The sequence below is a fragment of the Carassius carassius genome, chromosome 25 (assembly GCF_963082965.1).
Source record: "Carassius carassius chromosome 25, fCarCar2.1, whole genome shotgun sequence".
Taxonomy (NCBI): Eukaryota; Metazoa; Chordata; class Actinopteri; order Cypriniformes; family Cyprinidae; genus Carassius; species Carassius carassius.
In genome coordinates this window covers 4,540,658-4,563,751 of record NC_081779.1, presented here as the reverse complement: position 1 = coordinate 4,563,751, position 23,094 = coordinate 4,540,658, and the positions used below count along the sequence as shown (strand labels likewise).

The window sequence follows — 23,094 nt, the reverse complement described above, 5'->3', positions numbered from 1 at the left end:
CTCATTTCTTCTTTCTCTCGCTCTTGCAGTGTTGATCATTAAGATAACAGATTTAGCTTGTCTCTCACTTATAATAGATATCTCCAGGACAACAAGCTGCATGCCAGCTCTGTCAAAAACGGACACGTTTTAGACCCATGTGCACACACACACACACACACACACACACAGTTGATTCCAGTCTGCCAAAGATCTGCTCACAGACATTGAGTCTGTCAGTCATTTGTGTGGAACAAACCCCAAGCTGTTCCTGCTGGTAAAGACTGGGACGATGTCCACAAAAATGTTTTTGATGTAAAATACCAACAACAACAAAAAAAAAATCATCATATTCGTCACACTTCCTTTAACCGGCCAGATAAGGATATTTGGCTTTAGAAATACATTACTCTTTTAACATTGGTGCAAGCATCACTAACTATTGCTCATGCTTAGATTTAAGAATTGTAAAAACAATCAGTTAAAACACTTTGGACAACCAGCAGAACATTCTAACAACTAACTAAAAACACCCTCCGAGCAACGCCCATGTTTTAGAAAGTGTATTTATATTTGAATTATCATTATAATGCAAAATGCCAAGGTGATGACAGAAGCGTCATTCTGGTGAATCACAGCATCTCAAAACTGCTTTGCCATGTGCAAATCCTCAGATCAGATCTAAGGCTTTAGAGTATTCATAATTTTCGCCTTGTCTTGAAATTGGGTCTCAGTGTGGCTTGTCATGCCACAACCAATTAATTTGGAGGAACTGCCAAGAGGAATCTAGCTCACGAAATAAAAAGACAAAAGGAGGTAAAACTGTCTGTGGACAACTGGTCACATTCTGCATCTTCACTCTCAGGGTTTTTATCTTGACAGCATTCTGAACCTTGCTTCAAAAACTGTTCTTTTTTTTTCATTTTCTTTTAGTGGTCTGCAGGCCACAGCGGATTATATTGTAAACTGGATATAGTACACAGCATGTAAAGAAATAATTCAATAAGATGTAAAATCATGTAAAATCATTAAATGCCATTGTTCTACTAGAAAAAAATATTTATATAATTATAAAAATCAAGGATTCGGATTCACATCAAAATATGTCACAATATGTAGCTAAATGCATTGCAATTGGCACTTCATTTTCTCTTTAATAAATCTGCTTAATCTAAATGCATGTGAGAGGAGATCAATGACTGACATTTGACACCCCCCGAGTGTTAAAAGTTGACTTATGAGCTGATCGCCTTCTACAAAACCTCAAGTCAAGCTTAATTATGATTAAAAAGCTTCTTTTTTTCACCCTAGATGAAAAATGTTGCCTCAAACCTGATGCATTATTTAAGTCTACCTCTTTTGTACTAAAATTAATGTATGCATGGTACATGCATAACAGATGTGACAAGCAACATGAGCACATACAGTATGTGATGGATAAGGCCTTCGGTATTCCTGCTCATACACTTAAACCCCATTTCAGCTGGTGTTAGAAGAGGTTAGTGAGCTTTTGCACTCTTTTCATGTGATCAAAGTCAGGAATAAGACTCTTGATATAGCATCACAAGACTGGGGCTTTTCTAGTTTCCCTTTTGATGGCAATAAATGAAGGGTAACCAGTGGCTAGATCCCAAGCTTTGCCCCTCATATTGATCCAATCCACCACAATGACAGTTGAACACCATGCTTTCAGATCTTTACTGAAGAAAAAAAAAAACACTTTTAACAGAGATTCTTCACTTCAGGGAAACTAAACCCAAGACACTTGATCCCTAGGATTCGAGGTAAGGACAGCGTTTTATTATACAAGATATTAGTGACGGTGGGGGTGCAATGAACCACTCAACTCATCAGAGTTTGTAAAGACCACTATAAAGCTCCTCTACTGAACAGAATCAATGCAGAATGTCCGCTACACATGCTCATTGATCTGATCATCACATGGATGAGTTGAGTTCATGTGAAGCAAATGAGATGATCTCCTAAAGATCTGATCTCCATCGACTCAAGTCTGATGATGTAGCTCTCATCAGCCAAACTTGCAGAAAATTATTCATTGATTAAAAGCCATTTTACATTCCTATGCTTGATTTCTCAAAAACAACATGAAAGTCATGTGCAACACACTGTGTATCTGGACAAATTTTAAGTGAATATGAACAGAATGTTCAAGTGAAAAACACTCCATTATGGAAATTTGATTGTGCATACATCAGTGCAAGCATAATGTTGAACACATATTGCATGCCTGATTGAGGTTATTACTGTAAATCTTGTATTCTGTGTTGCATGTAATGCATGACCGCTAATAAAACTTGCAAAATGAATGAAATAAAATGACATTTATCAGAAACTGCCCTAAACTATTGATGCATACTGAAGGGTAATAATTGATCACCACCACGGCATTTATTAAACAAAAAACACAGTACAACCATAATATTGTTACGTACTATTCAAATTTAAAGTAACTGTTTTCTATTGTAATATACTTTACAATGTTATTTATTCTTGAGATGGAAAAGCTAGATGTTTAGCAGTCATTACTACAGTTAAGAGTGTCGCACAATCCTGTAGAAATCACACTGCTTAAAACATTTGTGTAAAAGTCTTTACTGTCACTTTTGATAAATTCCATGCATCTTTGCTAAATAAGTAAGGAATAATTGACAACGGGCTGTTGAATTATTAGAAAAATAATGCAAACCTGAGGTGTAATAAAATAGTTTTATCTTGGGCTGCTAATATTCATGCACGGCAAAACAGTAGGAGTTTGTGTAGAAACTTGGAAAGCAGTGCCTCTGTCAGTGTCCACTAAAAATGAGCTGGAAACCGTATAAAATGGCCTTAACTGACTGGCTTTGACAGCAGAATAGAAATTGGAACAGCCTCCTCATTGATTTTTTTTTTTCATACTGAAAACAGTACAGCAATTTTTAGTGCCAAATCTTGTTTTAGCCCCAAAACACTGATGTACACAACCTTCACAAGTGCTTCAACCCCCTGCTAGTGTCCCTGGTTCGAGCTACTTCTATGCCAAAGGCAAACTTTGCTCATGTTTATTTATGAGACCCCAAGATGTAGCACTTCAAAGAACAGTCCAGCCTTACGAAAAAAAAATAAAAAATCAACATGTCCTCCCTGTGCCGGTTACGTACAAACAAGTCTGAAACCCGCTGAGGCAACTGGCCATGTGTCTTCACACAGTTTCTGCCACCCACACCAGTAAATAGGCTCCTCCAGCACATGAGGAAAACGCCATACCACACTAGTCGACTAAGGCAGCTAAAATTTATTTTGGTATAGCCTGAACCAACCACTGGAGGCTTAGAGTACCTTTGTTTTACAATTGCATTATTGCATTATACTTAGCAAAGCACACTATGCCTGCCAAATCATCACAGATGCTCTGACCAGAGGCTCAGTCATGTAATAGTTTGTAATTTTGCTTCAAACTACTTTTAGCCCAAATGAATGATATAATAAGAGAAAAAAAAAAATGCATTTTAGCACCATGCAAATCTCTTTCCAATTTAATTTGTCAACCTCATAATGTAATGTAATCTATTGTCTTTGCAGGGAGTCACACTATCAAGGCTACACTGATAATGATATGACTTATACAGATAACAGGTACACTTTTAACTAAGCCCAAAGGTAAGAAGTAAACAGAGTGTGGGGAATATAAAACTAACACTGAGCAAGTATGAAATTTCAGTGGCTTGTGAGAGTTAGACATTGTCATCAACCAAATCAATAACTTTGGCAAATGAGCGAACTGTGTAGCACATTAATGTAAGGGGCTTGTTTATGCATACTAAACTGTTTACTTTGTCTTCATTGACCTTTCCAATCATATTATTGACACAGCAATGTAAATGTATTAAATTGTTTATGCATTTTAACCAGATTGCTGTCTTAGGCAACTAAAGTTTGATGCTTGTTTTCCAGTGACCTGGTAATTGAATCTGACCTGAAAATGACTAAATTGGTTAATTTAGTTCCTTTACAAATGCTACTGACAACACTGTTCTCTATAAGCCTAAAAGCATTAAAAATACTAGCTTTCTAGAGACTTGAATTATAATGATTCTGATTCTAATTGATTCCTTAACAGCCTTAACAGTTCCGTTAATGATTCCTTCATGTGGGGAAACAAAAAAAAAGACAATTCGGAGTTATCTGTTGCCAAATGAAGTAGTCATTTTAGAACTTAAGAATCTTCAGAATCAAATCAAATCCCTATAATTGTGGGAGTAAACGATTTGTAATTTATTTTTATGTAATTTGCAGACAAACATCATTGGTTCAGGAAACAGAATATACTACACTGAACTGTCAGAGTATTTTAGAACAGTGTTTTCTCTGCGTTGGTGTAAAAATACTTTCAAAAACCAAATGTCATGAAAACAATCTGGTTCAGTGCCTTTCAATACTTGTTTCTTCTTGTAAATAGATTTTCTAGTAATTCTTTGTTTAAAATATATTAAAAATAGAAAACACTTATTTCACAAAGTAATAATATTTCACAGTTTTACTGTATTTTTAGCCTTTGTGGACATAAGACACTTCTTTCAAAAACATGTTAAAATCTTACTGACACACTTTTGAACGGTAGTGAATGCATTCATAGTCAGCAGAATTATAGAAGAAAACTGTTGTACAATCACAACAGTGACTTAAGCTATAAAAACACTGTTGAACAAAGAGATCATATTCAAAGAGATGTCACAGTGTACTGTTTCTACAGTGCAGACAGACCTTTTTAGGCAGAACTCTTAAAGAGCACAATTACATAAAAGACCTGTCAGTTGTACTCTGACATTTAGATTTCACGTAAGAGTAGGAAAAGAGAGAAAAAAAAAAACTCTTTGTCTATATGTAATCATACTTCACATACTATCTTTATAAAGTACCGTTGTTGTTGTACAGTAGATACATTTTAGAGAGGAGGCACTTCAAGTCCCCTGCTGAAAGCTGCTGTTTTTAACCTGACCTGAGAACAGTCTTTCTGGTCTTCGATCATGCCTTCCTTAAGTCTGAAGCAAAGCTAAATCTGGGCCTGTGCTTCTACTTATTCTCCAACTCATACCTCAAGCTGACAGCAGATCGATGCGTTTTGATTGGGTGCCATCATGGCTTCACCAGGCCCCGGCTTAAAGAGGTCTGCGGCCACTGGGAAATTCGCTTGGTACTGAGCATCCTTGGAATAACCTCCCCAAATTAGAGCTGTGTGCTGCGGGCTGTCAGAGCACGCTCTACTTTATGAGTCTAAAGCTGGAGATGAGAAAATATGAAATAAAAGATTAACTAGCAATCCCGGTTATATTTTTCAAATTGTACAAATACTCGAGCAAACCTGAGGTGGATGAGACGAAGGAAGAGATTGGGATCCAAGGACTACCATCCAGGAGGACTCAGGTCTGAGTCCCAAATTACTCTGGTGTCACTGGGGAGAAGCCAATCTCTCTAAATCTGTACGTCTGTGCTGGATAACAGCAGGCACTTTCAATATATCTGAGTGCAAAAGGCCTTCTAAAAGACGCCTCCTATAGATATGGGTTTATAATAAGGGGTAACTTAAATTATGTAATGAATGCAGAAGGTTAATTAAAATAAAGCAAGCCTTATTTCACAGGAACATAATATGAAAAAAGAACAGATATGAAAGCTCACATGATTTACTCATATAATGTTTGAAGACCAGCAATATTATATGCGTCTTCCACCGAAGGCATTTATTTACACCAGAAAATCGCTGATAGATGTGAAATGACCCATCATGGTGTTTTCTAATGAGATTCTTTACTCTGTGGTGCAGCGATGATATTGTCCACCGAACATGCTTAGGCAGGTGGAATTGCATATTTATAGCAGGCTAATATCCTAACAGTCTAATAAAAGGATGAGATTCCCTGCAGGTTTTAACAGCAAACTGTTTCCAGTAGGTAGTTTATAGGCCAATTGTTTAGATTGTATGCTATTTTACAGACATCAAGAATGTTTGCACAAGCAAATGCCAGACATCAATGCAGAAGCACATTTACTGTACCTAAAGGACACTGGACATAATGTTAAAGTTGAATTAAGCGGTCCAAGCATGAATGTTTTGCTCAGATATGTATATCCTACATGTTTTTAAATTTTTTTGCTTTGACAGCAGTGGTGCTTTAATTAGCATGATGACTTTGTGGTTTTTTCGCTGTGCATATTAAAACTTTTTCGAAAAGTCGATGCACATTTTTAAACAGATGAGGTTTTCTGAGCTCCCTGCATGTTTAAAAAAAAATCTAAAAATAGTCAAACGTTTCAAACTGCCTCTAGAGACGCCTGCATGTTTTTCCATTTGCTTGCAGTCCTTATATAAATGTGTTCAGCTTCAAACCAGCCTAATTACACAAGGGCTTGCCTATCAATTAGCCACATTAGTTGTAAAGGCAACCTAAAGCTAATCCGTTATTAAAAATATGAAGTTTTGCAGATTCCTAACGTAGATCTTCCAACAATTTGTGATTTTTGCATCATAAAATATCAGATTGTTAGCTTGAAATAAGCCATAACGACTGTTTAATAAGTTAATCGATATGGTAAAAAAAATTTTGACAGCATATTGTCGTATGCTTTATGCCCTTTCCCTCTTGTTTTGCATAGAAAATCAATATTATTTACAGTAAACTACATATAAGTTGCAGAATTCTTTCTGTACTCTCTTTAATAAACTAGAATAACTCTTTGTTTGTGGTGATTAGCACTAAAGCAGATTTCATTGTTAAACAGTATGTAGCTCCAGCAGAGCAGGATTCATTATTAATAATGTACTTTGATATCTTACAAAACACTTTTGAACACCTACAGTCAGGATGTGGTTTTAGATCTATATTTCAGTTTTTATACACACAAAACCTAATAGACTCATTTGAAGAGGTTACATTGAGTATTGTAAGTAATTATTATTTTAAATACCCCCCCCCCCCAAACAAAAAACTGCACCTTGAAACAGATGAATTGAGCTTTGAATTTCAACATTTATCTACAACCAAAGCAAGTGAGAAGCAACTAGAGCATTTTTGTTTAGATTCCACTCAAACCACAGTTCTTAGCTGCTGATATATCTATTTTTAAACTATAGAAATTTTCATAACTGAGTTCTACTTGGACTAAAAACTGCTCCAAACTCTTATGACTTTCTTTATTTTGTGAAAAACAATAGGAAATGCTAGGCTGCTCTTCTCCAAACATGCAGTGATTATGGACTGCCACTGGAAATCTTCCCTCTGTCATAACTCTCAAAATTAATTTGCCAGTCCACAAATTCATACCTGGCGCATCATGATCAGCCAGACAAGAACCAATGCCATTTGGTGTCAAACTTGAAGTGGCGTACTTGACCATACATGGACACATATGCGATTTGAGAATTGCAGCAGATAACAATTTAGTCTGTATTGCATGGCTTCAGAAGAACATGCAGCATGAGTCATATGGACTACTTTCATGGTGTCTTCATGGTACATTTTTGTTCCTTTTTGTAGTTTGACAGCTTGTGGTTCATTGTATGTTAAAATGCAGCTCTTTTGTGCTTGGCGTAAGAAAGTTTTTGAGTGACATGAGTGAGAACAAATAAAGAATTTCCATATTTTGATGAACTCTCAAAGCTGATGGAAAAGTGAGGAAAAACTATAATACTGACTGAAGTTTTTCTGTGACATTATAATCGCCACTGAAACAAATCCAGGAGGTGCAGGCAAAGCCTATTAAAGCAGAGCTTGGGTATTTGGACAGCATTGTTTTATACGGTGTCTGTGTGCTCTTCCTCTCATTCATACACACTCAAGGGGACTGCACTGATGGATGAGCACTGGTCCTCCCGCTTTCTCCATCCCATCTCTCTGTGACCACAGCAAGAATATGTGTATTTCTGACCCCTGTATTCTACATGGACTGGAAGAAAAAGCTAGACGGAGAAAGAGACTTGAAGAATAAAAGGAATGGTGGCTGCAAAGGCAAATTGAGAATATGAAAAATGGGGAGAGGACAGGTGACAGAAGAAAAAAAAGTGTCTCATTCAATTGAACACTGTTGACTAACAATTGCTTTTCCAACAAAACCAGAATATCTGACCAAAATCCCCACAAAGCTAAAGATGACAGATTTATTCACCCAATATGTATATATCGGTAGCTGTATGCCACAGGCATGAGTAAAAATAATAATAATAATAATAAATTCCCAAGTCTATAAAAACAGCCACTGAAATAAAATAATAATAAAAAAACCTGAAGGACAAAAATGAATGCAAAGATTGGGGGGGGGGGGGGGGGGGTTATAGTAAACCATTTTTTCCGGAACCATTGAACCATTTCTTTTCCATTCAATATTCATGACTCAGAAGTAACTTGAAATGTCACTGAAATCTAGAAGTATGAAGCCATTTAAAAATATGATTTCCAGGCCTGAAAAAAAGAACGTCATGGAAAGTAAAAAGAATAAATAATAATAATATTAAATTATGGATTCTGTAAGAAATACAGAAGATTTATAACATTTCTATAGTAAACAATTATCTTCGACTAAGTTGTGGCCTAATGGTTAGAGAGTCGGACTCGCAATCGAGGGGTTGTGAGTTTGAGTCCCGGGCCGGCAGGAATTGTAGGTGGGGGGAGTGCATGTACAGTTCTCTCTCCACCTTCAATACCATGACTTAGGTGCCCTTCAGCAAGGCATCGAACCCCCAACTGCTCCCCGGGCGCCGCAGCATAAATGGCTGCCCACTGCTCCGGGTGTGTGTTCACAGTGTGTGTGTGTGTGTGTGTGTGTGTGTGTGTGTGTGTGTGTGTGTGTGTGTGTGTGTGTGTGTGTGTGTGTGTGTGTGTGTGTGTGTGTTCACTGCTCTGTGTGTGTGCACTTCGGATGGGTTAAAAGCAGAGCATGAATTCTGAGTATGGGTCACCATACTTGGCCGTATGTCACATCACTTTAATCTGTATTAAATTATTGGGACACTTTATTTTAAGGTCCAATTCTCACTATTAACAAACCATAAACTACAACTTTTGCCTCAAACTCCTAATCAGAATATATGCTTTAGAAATACTAATAAACATACTCATAATTCTAATAACTTATAGGCATACTAATAAGCAACTAGTTAATAGAGAGAATTGGTCCCTATACTAAAGTGTTACCAAATATTGAAATTAATTTAAAAAGTAATCCCAAATTATTGTAAATGTCATGGGAATTCATTGGTCAAACGGTGTATCAGGTGTAAACCCTGATATACACCAGCTAGTCAAGACAACAAAAAAGTTAAACCAGTCACCATGCTAGTGGATAGCTAAACCTATAGTAATGTATAGATAATAGATCACTTTTTATTCTATGGCTTCACCTTTTCTGTCAATCATATGCCAATATACATTGCTGCAACAGTTCTTTAGACATAATTGAACAATAATTCTAGTGAAAAAAAGAAAAGTTATTGTAGACAGAACAACACAGATTCAAAATCTGTCTGAGCGGATGTTACGATACATATTGTGACCTTTATTATGTGTTGTGCATGTATACTGCAATGTCTAGATCTTCTTTTGCATGAAGAGTTCTCTGCATGAGTTCTTTAGAATGAAAGAGCAAAATATGAACATGCAATTTGCAAGCAATATAACCTGGACCTGCTATGATCAAGAGTGCAACAGATGTTGACCGGTAATGCAGCAGCTGACCTGTGCAGTGCCAGGACTACAGATAGAAACACATGGTCTTTTGGGAAAGGGCCCACTCTGACTGTGAGATTACCAATACCTTTCCACACTTTCAACAGGAGGCAGCAAACCAACAGGTTTCATTCACCAGGAAGCACATACTGTAAGAATAAAGCCATTTACAAAGCTTGCCCATCACACACAAAAAAATTAAATAAACTACACTTCCTGTAGGAGCAAAACTGCCTTTTTAAATGATTAAGAACAATGTAGGTGGTGAATCACATCTCGAGCCCTGGTCTAAAACGGATTCCGCGAAAGGAACACCTCCACATCAGCACTATTTTTTCAATTCAATTCAATTGACATTTTTAGATGTACATCCCCCTTGAACTGTGGCCCACCACACAAAACGCCCAGTTTTGTCCGTATCGGTGCCCTGTCAGCATCATTTTTCATCTCCCCAAAGCTCATTACCAGCCAGGCAACAAGTCATGGTCAGCCCACTGTAAACCACGAAACCTTCTAGTCATTCTTAAGCCCAGCTAACAGCACAAAGAGGATGCTCAAACCTAATGTGTTTCACAAGCACTTTTTGTATCCCACTCCATGCGATTAACTGTAAATAATAGTGTATTTTTTCCCCTCTGTCTCCCCCGAGCAGAATATCAATATAGCTTTTCAATTATTGGCCGGCCCCAAGTGAGGTCCAGACACTGATTGAGCAAGTGATGGGAAAAAGGCTGAGAGAAGAGAGAGACCACAGCTGTTCAATCTGGGAGCAAAGCAGGAAAAAACACACAAAAAAACAATTTCTCAGCGCAATTGCATTGTCAGTCACATTTATTATGAATAGCAATTGTCACAGCTTACTCCATGAACCTCTCCATTGTACATAAACTTCACGCCGAACGCACATGCATTAGTGCAGAGAATAAATATGCTGCTCTATTGAGCTTGTTTCATGAAAAAGCATTACACAAAACGATTGTATCTTCCACTGAGTGTATCTACATTAATTTGCATTCATTAGAGCACAACCTCTGGGAACTAATCATGGTCTGGTGTCACCTTATAGCCTAGAAGGTACATGCACACAAGAACATTACGCTTGTGACACCTGCTACATACGTGCCTCTACAAACACGCTGTATCTGCAGCAGAACATATATTTGTCCACTACGGAAAACAAGCTATGCACTATTTGCATGAGTAGCCCAGCAAAGAAGCCTGTGCCATTAACCTTGACTCATTTTTACATTCGCGTAGCGTACACATCCAAGTTAAACACCCACCCAGACATACACACATAAACAGACAATAGATAAGCACAGCTACACGGGGGATTGAACACCATATGGAGCCAAAGTCAAACACACACACACACACACACTCACACAGACAGGCGGAGAGAGTGCGATCTACTCACAGAATGAAGCAGACGACACCGGGAGCTAATATCAAAGGATTGGCATGGATACAAGCTGGCTGCGTCCCGTTGGGAATGCTGACAGATTCCAGGGAAAAAGACGAAGGAATATCCGAGGACACCTCTGAAACTGGATGGGAAAGGGGGGTGGTGGTGGAGAGGGCAGGGTTAGGCTTCAGAAGATTTCCGTCTCTTGTTCTGTCCTTGAGGAATCTTTTTCCAAAAGCTATAAGGTTCCTGATTTTGACTTGAGATACAACTGCCTTTTTGTCTGGGGTAAACAGGAGTACAGAAGAAAAAATCAGTCAGGAAGGCAAATAAAAAAAATTCCAGCAGAGATGAAATAACTCAATTCTCTCCTTTGCTCTCCCCTAGGCATGGAGGGGGGGGGGGGGGGGTAAAAACAGAGATGGAGTGACAAGATAAATACCTAAAACTGCAAAAATGAGAAGCTCGGGGGGGGGAATAAAGCTTCTCTCTCCTTTACCCCACCCTATCTCAGTCACTGCAATGTGTAACGATCTCCCTTACAGGCTTAAGGGTCATCTGGAAGAAAAAAAAAGAACAAAAAAATCTAATTTTCAAGATGAAAAGAAGATAAAAATGGAAAAAGAAGCTTAACTTAACAAAAGGTAGGAGTTAGCGACGATCTGTGGCATCTTGTCCCCTCCCTCCCTTTTTCGCTTTCTTATCTTTCAGTTTACCTGATTCTGAAGAGTAAAACTAAGACATGCAAGTACATTTTTATTTTATTTTTTGCCCCAGATTGCAGACTGATTCTGACTGGTGGGGTGCTTTAACGTGTCCCCCAGAAAAACCTCTTGAACCTCTAGTTCTTCATCTTCAGCTGCCTGACAGGCAGAAAGTTCAATTGTCTCCCGCTGAATGGTATCGCTTAGGATCCACTCGGTGCGAAATAAAATCAAAGGATCTTTGTGTGATTGGATAGCACTTATTCCTTTGGCCCCTCAGGGTTCCGTTCCAACTTAAAACGCTGGATGGTTTTGGAGTAGTAAATGTCAAGTGATTTCAATATATATATTTAAAAAAAAATCCCAATCAAGGATTTGTTCTTTCTTTTTGGTCCTACGTCCTCAGCTGGCTCTTTAATGCCAGATATCCTCAAGTCTCTGCGCTCCTGTCACCATTCTTTTGCTGGAAGGAAAGTAGGTGCATTCTGAGAGCGTCTGGGGATGTGTGGAAGAAGAACTTGCTGTCATCAGGCAGGAGCAGTAAGCCACGTCAAGGGTGGAGAAATGGGCCTTTACGAAGCAGGAAACAGCCTGGAGCTGGAAGAACAGACAATTAGGAACATATAATTAAAGTAGGAAAAGACACAGAGATGTAGAGTGGCTCGAAATGGTCTTTTCTCCATTACGTGCTCATTTTATGAGTGCAGTGGCATCATCCACACCTCTTACTCTATAATGTCCTTGCATTGGCATTCTCCCTCCCTATACCTTTCCCAAGTCCCTTCCTTCAAGCATGCCCACCTTTTTTTGTCTCCCTCTCTCCTTAAACTACCATTTCAACACAATCTTATCCAACATATATACGAGCTTCAAGCACAATTTTCACTATATGAAAAAAGTAAGTACAGCTGACTGTCCTTCAGATAAAGTGAGAAGCCAATGCAAATCCTTTAAACAGAGAACAATCGCTGTGACTATTTTCACCGAGTTGAAGTGGTGTTACGAGTGACTGTATGTAAAATGTTCATGGTAAATATTAGTAAAACACTGGCTCCTTGCGTGCTTGAATGTTACGTAAACCCTGTTAGCCGTAGCTGGAATAAAGAGAGAGGGGAAGGTGGTCAAGTGGCTGCCATGTTTCTAAATCTGTCAGTCTACCGATCTACTGTGCTTTTAAATATGAACACTCACAAGCTTATGCTGTCTACATCACTGAATGAGAATCGAGTGCTTAACACTGTAAACACATTAATCCATTAAAATACATTATGCTTTGGCTCTCAAGTTAAATTTGATTTGTTTTGACTCACAGAGAGAAATATAATTAGGTATTTACAGGCCATGCTTTTGGCTTGCTTGGCAAACAAAGTATTACTTTAACAAACATGTAGATGGATTTTAATCTTGATTTTGGGATCAGTTGCCCTGGTTTCTGTGTGACAGCTGTGCTAATGCGTTTTACATAAAAAACTATTGAAATGTGGCTCTCTAGAGAAAACATTCACAGTGTATTTGTCCTTGAAAAACGTGCCATGTCACAGGTAAATCACTGCACTTTTTTTAGTGATCATGCATGTAGCCAAACCAATCTGTTTTTGCCTACTGAAAGCCTTATTACACCATGTTATGTTAAATCAATAAGTCTGAGCCCTAGCAGACATCAAACTCCGTACCTTTCAGCAAACATATTAACAAAGACTTCAGCAAAGGGCGCTGAGATCACATTCTGCACTTTTCTCGGTGTGATCTAAAGCTTCCGTGAGCGAGTCAGAGCATTGTGCCAAGAAACCAAGCAAAGGTGAGAGGTTGAAAACGAGATTCGTTTTTCTCTCGCACTTGGCACAGGGAAACATAATTCGGTCTGCTTTGTCATCCTCTATCCTGCCCCTCTCTGTCTGAGCTTGTGGAACAACTCTGAAGATTTCCCTGATAAAGCCCACGCTTTACATCATCTCATTTACACAGAGGAAGAGACAACAACAGTATTTCACTCTGCGATATCACACAAATCTATTTCACGGTACTTTATGAATCACATCAAGCAGTTGATAAAGCGTTTTTCCATTTAGTCTCCATTTAATCTTATTGCTGTCTAGGAGAAACAAGTGAGATATTAAAGAAATCTCATTGGGATTTTTTTTATTTTATTTTTTTGCGCTACAACTACAAGTTTGGGCACCATATAAATGTAATGAGCATTTATTATATGTGGTTGTATGCTTCCCCTTCTTCCCAGTTGCTAAAGTTAAATAACCTTCACACACACACACACACACACACACACACTCAGAGGCAATTGTAGCATAGCCAGCCAAAGCACATCATCGTGGGTAAGCTGTCACAATCACCATCAGTCTACACCCTCGCTGCCTTACCCATGAATTACAAGCAGAGTTTACCAGCAGATGCATATACAGTCGTAACGATATGTGAGTACTGCGTGTGTGTTTTTGCGAAGCATGTGTGAAGGATGTGTTTGACCTGAGCGCATTGGTTTAGGTTGAGCGCTCCTGTGACACAGACAGTTGAGAGACGGGGGATGATGGGGGGAGAAGAGGGGGGACTGTGACAGGTGAGAGAATGAATGAAAGACAGAGAGAAAGAAAGAGTATGAAGAGATGAGGAAAGGGGATAAAATAGCTGACGGATAACAAAAAAAGGGAATTCAGGGGAAAAAAGGAAAATAATTGCGGTCCACTCATAGTGCATCATGCATGGAAAAGAGGGATGAAGAAGAGCAAACAAGAAAAGCTAGGTACACTCACCCATGGCTCATTTTTTTCTTCACTTGCGACACTGCAAGTCTACTGTGCTGGCAGAGAGAGAGAGAAAGACAGATAAACCTCAACAGAATGCCAAAAGGTCTGATATAATGAAAAAAAAGAAAAAGAAAACGAAGAAACATCAGACCGATATATCAGATGAGCTCAAGTGTCTGAGCGTCTGGCATCATAAATGCAAAATGACTTGCTAATCGGAGTCCTGGAGAATTACACATGCAGCTATAAATCAACATGTCAGCATCCATGCACTCACACACAGACACATGCACGCGTGCACGCAGCGGCATGAGCAGGCTCCACAGGCGCTACCTCAGAGGATGCTAGGCTCTCCCCTCCTCCTCTTTTTTCCCCCGTTCTCTCTCTCCCTCTCAGCCTCTACTGCGGTTTCTGTTTATTCACCACAGATCATTTCCCAAGAGAATGCAACGGTGGGTTCTCTTGATTTTCTGCGTCCTTGCCATCCTCCCGTTTCACACCCCCCCAGTTCCAGTCCGGCAAAACTGAGCTTGCTGTAATTTCTGGCAGCTGGGCTAATGTGTAAACTGCATTCGTGCCCTCTCGTTCTGTCTCACTGTGTCTCCGTGCCTCTTCAGCACTGCCTCCAATCCAATCAGAAGAACCTCTCTCTCTCTCTCTCTCTAGCTCATACCTCTTACTCCCACAAATACTGTAAAATCAAAATCAAAATGTACATTCATCACAGTCACACTGGTCTCCTGAGCTTTGTCCACCATCAAAACACATACACCCAATGACAAGGAGGATTTCCACAAAGTAATTTACAATTCTTGGCGGAAATGATAGATTAAGACATTTAGAAGTTACTACACAAGTGTACTGACTATGTAAAATCATTACAGAAAGAAGAATAAACTACTGACACTATGATCTAACAGTGTAATTGTCCTTTGTTCCAGGCAAACAATGTCTTAAATAAGTAGTTTCATGTGTCTCAAATTACTCACTTTTGATCAACTTAATCCTTGCATGATTAAAAAATAAATAAATAATATATATCATTGCAAAAATAAACCTCTTCAAGATAATGCAAGATATTATTATCAGGTACAGTACATATTCTCGAGCACTCTGTTGGGTTTATTTTGTGAGAGTGACATTTATCCCTTAATTACATAATGTATTTTCAGCCTTAAGCCGAGGAATTTATTCACACAACAAACCAGACGTGATGTCATGCTCTAGGGCTTCTGTTTATAGAAAACGATAAATCACAAATAATAATAACAATGCAATATACAGTACCATCTTCTCCACCTTCTTGCACGCAGTATGAACAGAAGTCAATGGAGTGCAAAAACTAGTTTGACTGTGACTTTACCCTGAAAATCATGTCTGTCCCATACAGTAACTGGAAGACATCAAGAATGTTCACAGCTGCTTTTCATGGATGTATGCAAATATAACACATGCACATACATAAAGTCTAAAGCAATAAGCCATCAGACGCTGCGTTAAAGTGAATTCACCACTGCTGAGGTGTATGTCAGTCACAACGTGAAGTGATTGGTAAGTGCATTTACACTCACACTCTCCTCCAGCTCAGAGTGATGCCCTGTGGGGAACTGGTTATCGTGAGTCCCTTGTCTGTCTCACTTTCCCATGGATGTTTCTCATGCAATCAAACATACTCTCGGTGACATTCAGAAATGCATCACAAACGGAAACAAAACAGTGTTTTGATTGGATGATGTACCTGATTTATTATCATTAGCATGAGCCATCTTTTCTGTTCTGGTAGAGTCAGCTCTCGCTGTGGGAATGCTGGGACATTGGTCCGCACGGGTGACAGTAGGAAATGAGATCTCACAGCAGGAACTTATTGATGTATGTAATGCATGGCCATGTTTTCACCTGAGATTAAAGCAGCAGAATGGAGAGGGGGAACATGGAGCGCAGAAAAATGAAAATGCCAAAATGGCCATTGAGATGAAAGGTTAACTGCCTTCACAAACTATTATCGACCCCAGAATATTACATTAGAAAGGTGTGAGTTGCCCTTTTGGTGATTTGTACTACCTGTATCAAGTAAGCAAGTGTTTTCTATTGAATAATCTCTTATATAAACCAGCAGCAGATTTACCATTTATCTGAGAAAATGACATAGAACGTGGAACACAATAACCTTGGATTGGCACATGGCACACAAGTGAGATTACTGTATATGTTATTTTAATAACACATGTCATAATTATTCAACATTGCTGTTTTTAAGTCACTTATTTGTATGATAGGGAACAAAATTGTCTTAAAATACAATTAAGCCCTTAGAAATGCTATTAGGAAACAGAATTAGCTTGAACCGTTACCGTTAGCCCATGCATGTGTTAAAGTCAAGTAGCAAATATGGCAAAGTCAACTATTTCAGCTATAGAGAAGAACTAGTTTTATTACTTTACAAAGTCTAGGGTTACATGGAGATTTCCAAATCACTAAAAGTTCCTAGAAACACAACTGGCAGCCTTATTCCTTCACTTAAAATGTGTTGTACCAGAAAACCATTGAGGGTGTTGAATAAAAAGCACAATATGGAATTTCCTGCAGGACAGCCATCCCAAAGTATACAACCAAAACTACTGAAGTTTAGTTCAGGGATCAGTCATTGAATGTTCTGTTCAGTCTTCAGATTAAAATCTCACTGAAAATATTTGGTGGCATTTGTGAAAATCTAAAATTATCATTGATCTGTAAGATTTCTCAAGTGAGGGTTTTCATAATTCATACATTTTACATTCTCAATATCACTAAAATGTCTATAAAAAAAACTAATAATTTACTGATGCCTTTGTTTAATTGTTTTCATAAAAATTTTATTCTCTGCAGCAAAATGTCTTGAAGGTCAAAAGGGTTGAATAATTTTGAATGCAACTATAAACTATGCCACTTTAATTTGCAATGTAACTGAATTAAGTTCAATTGAATTGGGATTTATGATTCTCCCATCAAATGCAATATACATAAAATCCTTCACATGACTGAAAAACAAGACTATAATTCAAAACTTAGTGAGGATTTAAAAATTCATGGACACGCACGACTGCCTGTTGCACAAACACTTCAGTCTCTTTAGGGCAGATCAGCGAGATGCAGGTATCACACTGCATTAAGTCATTTATAGGGTCACATGTGCTGACAGCAGGCTTTGCATAAATATCATATAGGCTTATGTATATCTATGGGCTTGATAGTTATATAATGAAAAGAAAGATGAAACAAGGAGATCAATCAAAGTCCTAAAAGCACTTTACAAACGGCAGGCCAAGCACAGAGATGTGAATGCGATGCCCTCAAACCAGCCTTTGACTGCTGCTGTAATTTTAATTCATTTTAACATCACAACAAAATCATTTTAATAAATGTGGAGAGTTAGATCGCCCATCATCAGCTACGTTTGTTAACACATAAAAGCAAGATCAGCTGCAAATCATCGTCAAACCAGCAATAGTAAATCAAATGATAATTAGCAAAGACTTACACAAAGGGCCCTGATTTAGGTTTGTGTTAATAAAAACACAAACGCAGCGGCACTTAAATATCCAAAATAATCTAGTGACTTCGACTGATGATTGTTTTTAAGGCGTGCAAAATAGCACATCTTGCCAGTTTTTATTTGAATAGTTACAAAACACAGCAAAACACACAGCACAGCAGCTCTTAAGACAAAAAACAAAGCGGCTGATCATTTACATTTCCAGCTCTGAACTTAACTACTACAAAATATTGAAATCATCCCTTAAAGTCTGACAGATTCATACAATTATAATTCGTTTTTCAGTACAGATTTTACTGAGACTCAATTAAAGTTATCATGTTTTACATATCAAGGTCATTCTTCTACATGGCAGGTAAAAAGAATAGATAAAAATGTATTTCATATATGCTTGTTAATTAAAAATAGTGATGGTGACAATGATAATAAACTTTTGCTCCAGTGATAGTACTACCACTGCTGTCTTATTAAATACTCACTATTACACATGCAAAAACATTTTGTTTCATTACTCTCAGAATTCTTTTTTTTTTTTTTTTTTACAAAAGCTGTCACTGGGGAGGTAGCTTTTCAAAAGGTATTACATTTTTAACCTCTAAACGGTGTATATTAGTACCTTTTAAAGTTATTACTTTTTAAATATATATAATTAGTAGTTAGCTTTAGTTAACATCTTATTACTGCTTGACTAGAGGAGAGCTAGAGGAGAAAAGTGGCAGAGCTCACACTCTCTCCCCAATGCCAAAAAAAAACCCACAAGTGATCCAGGTGAAATGAAACGTAATCAAGCGTACCACTTTCTGGCCCTATATCTCAGCTGGACTGAAAGAGAAGACGATGGAGAGAGAGAAAGAGACTCATTCTGTTCTCCCAGAGTTGACTGTGTGGTCCCTCTGTTCATAGAAAGAGAGAGAGACAGATTGACATTCTGTCCCACAACACGACCTCATCCATGGAATAGTGATTAGCCAATCAGCATTCCGGTCACATGTGCTCCACTATCAATGCGTGAGTGAGACAGAGCGAGAGATGGTGAGCCATGTAGAAAGATAGAGAGAGAGAGAGAGAGAGAGAGAGAGAGATAGACAAAGTGGGGAAGGGTGGGCTGCAGGTTCGATAGAGAGTGGGAGGGAAGAGCAGGAGGAGGAGAGGCAAAGTGATGTCAAATGCGGAGATGAAGCATTAAGCATGACTGATGAAGATGTATGGGGTGCGCACACACACACAGTCCAATCCACAGGACACCTGTGAGGCTTCATACATGTAAATTCATGCACGCTCACCGCGTTGACTCGTCCTGACTCACAGAAGGCAGAAGACGACAGGTCCACACACATTCCCTCTCCCATCCACTTCCACTCGCTGGCAGTCACTGCAGGGAGAGTCACCTTCACAAGGCCACAACATACTGATATAGAGGACTGTGTGTGCGCTGGAAAGAGGTGGAACAGAGGGCAAAGGTAAAGAGAAGAAAATGATATGAAGAGATTACTGAGGTCTTGTTCTTTGAAGGAAAATCTAAGAAGCAGTCAATGTCTCTATTTGCTTTCCATTGCTCTCTAGTGTGAGAAGAAACTATTGAGATATTAAATCGATTTAGTTTTATTTCCTATAGGAGGCGAGAGACTAAAAGAGGGACAAAATGAGATAATGGAAATAAAAAAGGCAATATGATGTGAGAAAAAAAATGACGTACTGGAGAGCGAGATGAAAGACAACAAGGAGAACATGAGAAAGAGAAAGGGAAGATAGAGGAGAGAGAGAATGAGGAATTAGTTGAAAGACAACGGAGAGAGAGAGAGAATGTTGTAAAAGTGATATTACCAAAGACGAATAACAGGAGAAAAAGAGATTGCATGAACAAAGAAGAGATGAAACAGGTTTGAGATGAAAGAGAAAAAATGAGAAACAATTAAAGAGAAATTAAACAAGAGACGAAAAAGAGAAAGCAGATAGAAAAAATATAGATGAAAGAAATAGAATGAGGCAAAAGAGAGAAACGAGATGACCTGAAAAAGAGGGATGAGATCAAAAGAAAAGAGACTGCATGTAAAATAATAGATGAAACAAAGTGGGATGAGATGGAATGAAACTGACAAAAGAGGAAATAGATGAGATGATAAAGATAAATGAGATGAAAGAGACAATTGAGCAAAGAGATGGCATGAAAAAGAGGAGGAGAAAAATAGAAAAAAGATGAGATGAAAAAGATTCTGAAAGGGATAAGATGAAAGAGAAACAAAAGGAAAAAACTGAAAGTGTAGGAGGGATATGATGAGGAAGAAACAACAGAGAGAAAAGAGACTGCATGAAGAAATGACAGAAAACGAGGGATGAGATGAAATGAACAGAGAGAAAAAGATGATGAAAGAGGGATGAGATGAAAAAGAGGGGGAATCATCTCTCACAGAGGGAGTGTGCAGTGGGGATCCATCATTTGCTGTATATGTGCTACATGCAGTGATCAATGTGATGATAGGAATCTGCGAGAGGAAAAATGATCAGAGCAGAGCGTGAACTCACAGCAGTTTCCCCAAACACACGCCACTGAAGCAGCACTGCAGTCCGACAGCACCAGAGACTCACTGCAATTAATGAAGCGTGCAGCTCTGTTGTTCAAAACCGCCGCGGTACAAAAGTTCAGTGCGGATCTGGCACGATGCGATGGTGAAATCTACACAGCCGTGAGTGTGCAGTCTTAACAATGACTTTTGAAAGGATGAACTGAAACAAGAGCAGATCAATGTGAGCTTCGCCAAAACATGTGGTCATCTTCAAGGTGAGCATAATCACCATCTGGACAGCCATCTGCAATTATGTAATGTCTTTCACTTCAAAAGCACGCAGTGATTTGTGGGATGGTGGGCATCCAGAGCATCATTTAATGACATAACACTCTGGACATATGGAATATGTTTTGTGGTCATGGACCATGTTATTGCCCTCTGATACCGCCACTATACTGTGGTGTGTGCACAGTACTTTATTCTGTTATTAATTTAATAATTTATTATTAGTAGTAATAAGGTTATTATAACAAATAACACTTTTTTTTTCAAACCGCCGCTTTTTACAGCACAATCCTACTCAAAGCAAGAATCCACACTCAAATTAAGATTTCTGCACGCAATTTCTACTGTTCAATTGCAGCAAATATAAAACATGGGTTGTACAAAGCACACAACGTTGCACCATTATAAACCTTCATGGAAATCTAGCTTGTCTTTAAGTTAACGCTGTCACAAACTCTCCAGTCAATTAAAAATCCATCCGTTCAACAGTATGCCAGTCTCACACAGTGTGAAATTGAGCGTTCAACACAAATAATAAGCCTTTAAAGGGTGTGCATCAACATAACTTAAATAGTATTCCTTCTCAGCATAATGTGAATAAGAAATCAGCAATCAAACACTCAATGCGGGGCTTGGCAGCACGAAGGGCAAAATTTAAGATGGAAGCTATTAAGGAGAAGTGCATTTCAAGAGCTTTTAGGACTCTTTAAGAGTGTGTCTGTTAGCCTTGTGCCCCAGGCAGAGACTTGATTAGCTTTGCCATTGGTTTGTTTCTCACTTCTCTTTCTTGCTTCTTGGTATTTGTCTACGCCGGTGATCACACTTTAAATGCCGCAAGACTTTTCACTGCCACTGATGAAGTACCGTTAACTTTCCATAGCATATGAAGGCTCATTTTGTGCAAAGCCCCTTCTTGCTTTTAGGTGACGTAGCTGAAAATGACACGGTGACCACCAGAAGCAGCACCGCACAAAGAAAACAGCCATAACAGAGGCGAAAAAATGGCTTGGAAATAATTGCACTCCTGTCATTCAAGACAGCCACACGCTGTCTACATAGAAGGTCACTACATTTAACCTGACACTTGAACTGTAGACACCTGGGCCCTCCAGGTCTATATGAGCTTAAGTGCCCTGTCTCTCTTGTTTACCATCAACTTCTCCACACCACTGTCAAAAATGTACCTTTTTATTTAGGAATTAAAAGGTAAAAAACAAGGTGTTCCAAACCTGTGAGACTTTCTCAAAGGAACATTTGTAATATAACATGCATTTGAGCTCCATAATATACATTCAGAAAACAGATTTTTCATTTCATGCTGACTTTAGGCCCCAAAATGAACAAAAAAGCACAATAAAAGCACAATGAAAGCACATAAAATCCACCCATATGCTGGTCTTCTGAAGCCATACGATAACTCTGGCACGTCCTCAATCCTCATTAAGTTTCATTATACTGAAAAGAGTGGCCAAGATATTCTTCAAGAAAAATGTTGAAAAATCCATTTAGTGTTTCTATAAAAAGAAAAAGGTCATATGGCTGTGAAATGGCATGAGGGTGAATAGAAGAATTATCATTTAAATTGTAGCTTCATGATGACTTTTTCTGAAATATTAAATAATATTTATTTATTTATATTATTATTTTTTTGTCAAATGACTGAATATAACAATTATTGGTCTATAAAATCAAATCAACATCAAATGCAAATGCAAAAAGTGGCTTGAAATCACGCACAAGATATCATCCTAAACATCTGCTAGAACACATTTTAATTTAACACCCGCTTCCTATATTGGATCATTTCTGACCGTGCTCCTCACCCGCTGCACCCAACCAAAGACTATCACAATCCCCCAGGCACCTCGGACATTTGCAAACAGACACGAGGCTCAAAGAATGATGAATTATCGAAAAATTGTCATTAAAACACACTCTAACATTAAGTCAGAGATTTGCAAGAATCAGCTTTCCGTGAGAATGTGCGTGGCTGAGGAGTTACCGCCTAATATAACGTTGCTCTTGATAAATGCTGATAGTAGCAAAGAGTGACTGCCTACCTCACACTCCCGAGGACAGATCTCAGATCAGTTTCAAGAGCCTCATTTTGCTTGTCTAATTTGGCTGGTTGTCCATAATGCTACTATTTGCCTGAAAAGTGGAGACAACAATAAATGTCGAAGGACCCTGTGGGCATCATGACAGTG

General features: G+C 38.5%; 1 protein-coding gene across 2 annotated transcripts in view; it reads right to left on the bottom strand.

Annotated features, from left to right (window-relative positions):
- Positions 1 to 11,785, bottom strand: part of LOC132103954 (glutamate receptor ionotropic, kainate 5-like) — a 73,228-nt gene extending 61,443 nt beyond the window's left edge. For both annotated transcript variants that reach the window (XM_059509065.1, XM_059509066.1), the window contains exons 1-2: positions 11,532 to 11,785; positions 11,113 to 11,371 (exon numbers count right to left, since the gene is read on the bottom strand). The gene's annotated coding sequence lies outside the window, so the exon portion shown is untranslated. The remainder of the gene's footprint in view (positions 1 to 11,112; positions 11,372 to 11,531) is intronic.
- Positions 11,786 to 23,094: the final 11,309 nt, after the last annotated feature.